At 40.6% G+C, this 7,644-nt stretch overlaps 1 long non-coding RNA gene across 1 annotated transcript in view; it reads left to right on the top strand.

The window, feature by feature from the left end:
- LOC108445216 overlaps positions 1–2,307 on the top strand; it is a 77,707-nt gene extending 75,400 nt beyond the window's left edge. Inside the window, exon 5 of the long non-coding RNA XR_001859986.1 lies at positions 806–2,307. This is a non-coding gene — a long non-coding RNA (uncharacterized LOC108445216). The remainder of the gene's footprint in view (positions 1–805) is intronic.
- Positions 2,308–7,644: the final 5,337 nt, after the last annotated feature.

Here is a 7,644-nt window from a genome sequence, read left to right on the forward strand (position 1 = left end):
TCAGCCGAAACGCGCGCTGGAGCAGGGCGCGGGGGAGTCGTCGCTCGGGGGCCCGGCCGAGACGTGAGCGTGACGCCCGGCAGCAGCAGCGCAGCTGTGACCAGAAGCAGCAGAGGCAGCAGAGCGCAGCCCCGAATGCAACCCCGGGAAGCCGAAACCTGCTAACTAATTTTTTCACCTTGTTTTCCAGTGAAAGATAAAATCAATATCTCTAGTTCCACACTTTGCCATAACCTCCACACACTGCCACCAAAGAAGGCCAGGAAAGGGAGTGTAACTATGATTAGGCACCTATATTTTTAGAGATTTATCCCTTGTGTCAAGGCATCAAAGCTGTCTTTAACTTACCTCTATACCAGCTATAGGGAGCAACCAAGCAGCAGTAGCCTCGACTTTGAAATGGACAAGTTTTTCCTCCAGTTAGGCTACCATTTTCTATCTGAACTGGGTAGTATGGTAGTCCTTACACAGCACTCATTTCAGACATTAGCATCACAGAGTTACTTCTGGCCCTACTTGATTTTGGGCTCCCATGGGAACAAGTCTAGTCTGACTTCAAGCACACTTCTCCATAGCCTTTTGCTGGGGATACCTTTGTTGGTAAGTTGGAAGTCAACAGCAATGAAAAACACTGGTCAAAAGTCATTAAAAATGTGTGATTCCTTTATCATCACTGCTCTCTGCAATGTTAATAGCCTGCATCCTGATGTAACAGAAGTGACACCAGTCCTCACTTCCCTTGAAAGGACAGCACACTCCTGAACACAAGACACTGAAAGTTTTGTGTATTTTCTTTTTTTTTCAGATGGTAGAAGCTCATCCTGAGTGCCAACACGTCTACCTGTCAACAAGTATATATTCTCTTAGAGCAGAACTACTGGGCTCAAACATGCTTCTTTGGGGAGCTCAGGGATACCTCTAGATAACAGTGCAGTGAGGTGCATCCAGCCAGGCTTTGAGTAAGAATACTCTGGTATGAGTGCCTGAGTCACAGCCCCTACCTGGCCTTTCCTACACTCATCTAACACACCCCTAAATCATGATAATAGTAATCCCCTATGTACCCCTTCTTCACGGAGTTCGTGCTGGGAGCCCACTCACGCAGGTTTGAGAGGTAGTTCTAAAGAATGGCAAAAGTTTTCATGACTCAAAAGAGCTATGCATTATTCTATTCTAAACTAGGAAAATTTACTTTTTAAAAAGCAAAACCCTGAACAACTTAATCCAACAGTGCTGAGGCAAAGTATTGGTTTATAAACCACCCCACTGACCCCCCCCAGATACTTGCTCTAAGCATTGGTCCCAGGCAGAGCAGTGGTGTGTAACCCTTTGCATCAAGCACTGTACCTTTCCTGATTAGTGTCTTTATCTCACCCTTCAAACCCTGGCTGACAGCTGTTTCCTCCCTGCAGTCTCTCTGTAGAAGCAACAGGCTTCTATCTCCTTGCCTGAAATCCACCTACTTGCCTCTCAATAAAACCATCTCAGGTGCTCTTCTGAGTTTGCCTAACAGGAGCAGTCACCCTTCCTTAACTGAGCTGCTCTTTTTGTAAAGGCACACAGCATATTGCAAAGGATAAGGAAACAAAAGAGAAAAATGAGCTACACCAGAGACAGCCAGGTACTACAGAGACAGCTGCCTCATCTAACTGAGGTGGGCTGATCCCAGCAGATCCCTGCAGAATATCTCATTATTGCATATAAATATCTCAAAGAGAGATGTCAAGAGGAACATGCCAAACTCTATTTAGTGGTGCCCAGCATCAGGACAAGACGTAATGGCCATAACCTAAGCCAGAAGAAGTTCCACATCAACATGAGGAAGAACTTCTTTACACTGTGAGTGGCAGAGGACTGGAACAGCCTGCTCAGGGAGGTCATGGAGTCTCTCTTTCTGGAGTCATTTAAAAACCCACGTGGACATGGTTCCTGAGTAACCTGCTCTAGGTGACCCGGCCTTGGTGGAGGTGCTGGACTGGATGATCTCGAGAGGTCTGTTCTGTGATTCTGTGATCACAATACTGTGATTCTGTGAATATTGGGGCAGATGGAAGTGCTCTACAAACTCAACAAGATTGCAGGTGACACCAATTAAGTGGTGCAACTGTCACACCTGAGGGACAGGATGTCATCCAGAGGGATAGCATACCATCCAGAAGGACCTGGACAAGCTGGAGAAGTGGGTCCATGTGAATCTCATGACAGACAACAATGCCAAGTACAGGTCACCGCACCTGGGTCAGGGCATCCCCTGGCATCAGCACAGGCTGGGGATGAACACATCGAGAGCAGCCCTGCCCAGGAGGATTTGAGGGTGCTGGTGGGTGAGAGGCTGGACATGACCCAGCCATGAGCACTCACCCACCGCCCAGAAAGCCAAATGTGTCCTGGGCTGCATCCAAAGCAGCGTGGGCAGCAGGGGAGGGAGGGGATTCTGCCCCTCAGCTCTGCTCTGCCCTGGGGAGGCCCCACCTGGAACACTGCATCCAACTCTGGGGTCCCAGAACAGGAAGGACATCAATCCATTGCAATGAGTCAACAAGAGGGCCATAAAAATTCTGAGAGGGCTGGAGCACCTCTCTTATGAAAACATGCTGAGAGAGTTAAAATTGTTTAGCCTGGAGAAGAGAAGGCTCCAGGGTCACCTTATTAAAGCCTTTCAGTACTTATTGGGGGCTTATAAGAAAGATGGGGACACACTCATTATCAGGACCAATACGGCAAAGGGCAATGGTTTTAAACTAAAAGAGGATAAATTCAGACAAGAGAGAAGGAAGAAATTTTTTACAATAAGGGTGGTGGCGCAAAGAAAGTGGTTGTCCATAAAGGTGGAGATGTTCCCATCCCTGCAAAGATTTAGGGTCAGGCTGGATGGTGTTCTGAACAATCTGATCTAGTGGAAGATGTCTCTGGTCATTTCATGGGCATTGGAGTAGATGACCTTTAATGTCCTTTCCAACCTAAGCCATTTTATGATTCCTGTGAAATTAAGCTCCTAATCATTCATCAGAGAGGACAATTTTTTCAATGGCTGTCAAAAAAGCAGAGACATCTTCTCTATAGTTGTGACATGAAGGCATATTTTCACTGTGGAAGAGAGCAGTAGCACATGCTAGTCTGTTGTTTGGGGCACTTGAGTTTAATGTGTAAAGTTCAAAAGCAGAATTCACACTATCAGTCTGCCATATTCCCTTTTGAATACAGAATTAAAATTTGCATAAATAAAATCAAAGAAGGCAAAGTTCCAACTCCCACCAATGGCAATGTTTGCTTGTGAACCCTTTTCGCCTTTAAAGTCTTTCCTTTGCATAATGTAGAAAATAGGTTCTGCTTTACTATTGAACTGTTCAAAAAACTAGAAGCTGCACAAAATCTCTCAAAATTATCATTAAAATACAGAACATTTCAAATGTGTTTAGAGGTTAACAGAGGTTCATTAACAGTTTGGACAAACTAGAAATATTTTAACAGTAGCAAATAAACTCACTGATTTTAAAATGAGCTCATACTTACTTGATTTTAGTGATTAAGCAAAGGAAATGTTATTTCTTGTCTGATCCTGAAGATTTCTGTGGAACAAAGCTGTGAAGGAAACCCATACTCTCCCTTGTTACAAATTCTTTGATGAATCCGAGCAAGATGGAATCACTGAAAGGCTCAGTATTTCTGTGCTGAATGTCATTTCAGTGTCATTTTGTGGAACATTGATCTCAGAGGAGAAGATAATAAATGGGAAGGATCTTTTTTAGAAAAGGACATGACCAAATTTCGTTAATCAGGGAAGATTAAATCTTTAATCTTTAATCTGGAGCTTCATCTAGGTGTCTTTCCAGGAAAAAAACCCAAGGTTTTCCAGCACATTTTTTGGGCCACATCCCTAAGCCCATTAGGTTCAGCAAAAAAAAAAGCAGAGTTCATATGTTTCTGCCATCAACTTGTTGCTATCCAGGCTTTCAGTCTTATGTCTTTCTGTTGTAGGACTTTCCATCTCATCTAGTGCCAAGCTTCATGGTTCCAAACTTTGTTTCATCATCCCTTTTCACTCAGATGAAGGAACAGGTTCTGTGTTGCCCTTTCACTGGCTGCTATCTCAGGGAGCAGCAGCCAAGAGCAGAAATGGCCATGCAGAGAGGAGAGACATCACTGCAGAGAAAAACCAGTGTGGTCTTTACATGGGCAGCACCCTTCTGCTTTCTCTCCATTGCCTTTGCTGCTTCTGACTGAAACAAAAGAAAACAACTGTACAGCTCAGGCACGGGAGACACTAACCATTTTGGCCTCACTTTCCAAAGCAATAAAATGAGTACTAGCCCTAATGAAAAACTACTTCTCTAAAGCTTATTAGAGTTGAGTATAACCTTTCCAGTAACCTGGACAGGTTATGAGTCAGAGCTTTTACTGACCAGTGCAGAATGTAATGGACCTAACAAAGCAATCTGACTACAGACATGAAACTGCTTAGAGAAATTGCACAATCTAGAGCAATTGAATGGCCACATTTTTCAGATACAGAAGTATGCAGAGTGAAAGGAGGGAACAAAATAACCATTAGGTAGAGCTTTTTTGTTTCTAAATTAATTTTATTGACTTTTTCCTGATGTTAGCCTCTTACCATTGCAACTTTTTTTGTCCTCTCTGTCCTTTATCCATTAAATGGTCTGTTTTGATATTATGACACTGATTTACAGTTGATAATTATCTTGGTTTAATGGGTCTAAGGTCACTTGGTTTAGTGTTTGTCATTAACAGGGCCTGCCTGTACAATATGCCTTTGGCTGAAAAGAAGTTTATCACTCCATAAAAATGTCCTCAGCTAAATAAAAAATATATTCAATACCCCCATTCTCTTATGATTCCAGTTTTTTACATTTGGGGTGAATATTTACATTCCAGAAAGAAGAGAGGCTGCTGTCTCAAAACCTTTAGGTCTCCCTATAAATACGATATAATCATTTATAAAATGCTGTTTGGCCACAATGACCCCCTAGTGACCTAGTACAACTTACAATTAAAGCCAAGATTGTTTAGTAAGTTTGCCTGACAAGATTGCTGAGTGAGTTTGCCTTTTGAGATGAAAGAAAGGTCCCTTTCGTACATTCTTGTCAAAAGTTATCTAAAAGAACAGAACAAACACAACATTCATCCCCAAAGGGAAGAAGGAGGCATACAGATGCATGGATCTGTGTGCCTCTGTTTGTGTTTGGGTCACCGTCTGTATGAGAAGAGCATTGTTTACATATTACAAAAAACTTAGTCCTTTTTCTTCTTTCTGTTTCTAAAACATCACTACTAAATCCAATTGAAATTTATACTGCAAGATGGCACAACTTGGTCTAAAATGAACGTCAATAAAAGAAATAATCTGACCCAGATAATCAGCTCATTCTAAACTCCATCCTGCCTGTACTTTCAGGTCTTTGGACTAACTTGAGTGTGCTACAGGTAAGATCAAATTGGCTACTGCGGGACTGACAGCCAACTTATTCAAGGATCTGAAAAAAACCCCAAGACTCACAAACATTCCATAAAATTAAGACTTTATACTCATCTCTATCTAATTTCCATGACCTTTAGCTTTTTTTAAACACAATATAGCACCACAGCATTGGAAGCACATCTCCCTGGCAGTCATCGTGAACCGAAGCTGTCAGATCAAGTATAGCAATTATTATATCACTACAGGTAGGGGCATGGTCTATGTGCTCTGATTGATGCAGCCACTGTAGTACATAGGCTGCTTAATAGGCAGCTTTTCCCTCTCTTTATTCCAAGGACTGTTGTCCACAAAGGTTCTGGGCATCTGGGGAAATTTCTAGGTCAGAATTTAGAGATGTCTATATCAAGCCAAATCTTGTACAAGTACTAACTTCTCCACTGAAAAGTCATTCCGATTCTTTTTCCTAAGTAAGTAAATATTTTGATTTCTTCCTCAAGGTCAGTATCAATGAAAAAATTTTAAGTGCTTTTCTTCTGAAGTTAGGATTTTCCCTCTATACACAAAATTGTAGCCAAAAGCAAAGGTATATGAATTACCATATTAATAGTAACACTGCCTAGTGTGTACTGCTGTGCCTTATGTTTGGAGAGCCAGGCCATTATGACTTGTCTCATGCTGGAATAAAAAAAGCATGACCTTGATGGAAATGAAATGACAGTGCCATGTTTAATCAAACTTTCACAACCTTTTTCTGTTGCTCCTATGCAATTTTCCTAGCTCAAAAAATGTTCTGAAGAGTTTATTAGCTGAAATATTTTGTTTCAAATAAAGATTTCTGAGGAAAAGTTAAAATCAGCAACTTACGAAGAAAATAGTTATTTACAAAATAAATAGCTGATTTTAACAGCAGTATCCATGCCTTACTAAGCATCCAAAAAAATTACTATAAACGACTCCCTAGATCAGGGGTGCTCTGAGTAAATCAAATGTGTTTCAGTTGAGAACAGTCTTCTTCTCCACAGATATCCATGAAAAATACCTGTGAGAGTCTCTGGAGTACTTACAGAAAAATCAGTATAAACATGGACTGTGAGATTTTCCATCTGAGCTCATCAGAAAAAAAAAAAAGCTGTACATAGATGAAGTATTTAAAGGAATTATTTTATGAGCAATATGTAAATGAAATAAAAACATGACTACCTGTGAGCAATTCAAGCAGAAACACACAATAGAATTAATATACACAGGCCTTTTGGAGTTTATTAGTTTTATAATTTCTTCAGCCCATTGCAGGAAATGCAGGACACAGTACTGAAACCATAACCTCTAGCTTCCATAGTTCCAGCACATGTGACACAAGAAAGAGTTTGTTTCATAAAGCTCAGTCATGATACCATCCTTATGTACTGACTTACTACCTCTTGATGAATTTACAGAATTTCCTCACAGACTATGAACAATAACAGTACAAACTTCCTCATTTGGACAGCTAGAGCAAAATACTTGTCTGTTCTGGCCCTTTCACTTAATATTCACTCAGCTTTCATATTGTTTAAAAGCAAAAGAATTATTTTACAAGAAAAGACAGAAAAACTGATTAAATCTATTTCTTTCCAGTTCAGAAATATTAAATATTCTTGAGTCCCAATGCTGTATTTTTATTAAAGAAAAGTAAATGCTTGGGGTTTTTTTCAAGTTGTTACTATTGTCAATACGTATACATGTCAGCTGAATAACCTGACACATATAGCAAAAAAAATTTCACCAAGATATGTGTTCAGCCAAGCTTGTGCCTGGTTTTGGAATAATTCCATCAAAACTTGGGTCAAAGTTTCAGTTAAACAAATTGCCCCTATGAATACATGTTTCTTATAAAATTGCATTTTATCATGGAGTGGGAGATGACTCGACACATCATGAAGTCTGTCCACTGAAGGTTTGTCTACAGACCTGACTAGGAAAATTTATATATATATATATATATATGTATATGAATAAGCCAACCAAGCATAATTTATGCCAGCTCCAAATATAAGGTAGAAATGTATGATTAACAGCTGTTTCAAAAAACAGTGTGCAAGGAAGTGAAACTAAGTACAAGTTGCTTACTCAGAGAACAGGGTACAGCATCATTTCATGACAGACAGCACACCCACCACTGCACAGAAAAACTGCTCCAATATGGTATTGACCAATGGGACATGACA

The sequence above is a fragment of the Corvus brachyrhynchos genome, unplaced genomic scaffold (assembly GCF_000691975.1).
Source record: "Corvus brachyrhynchos isolate BGI_N302 unplaced genomic scaffold, ASM69197v1 scaffold90, whole genome shotgun sequence".
NCBI lineage: Eukaryota > Metazoa > Chordata > Aves > Passeriformes > Corvidae > Corvus > Corvus brachyrhynchos.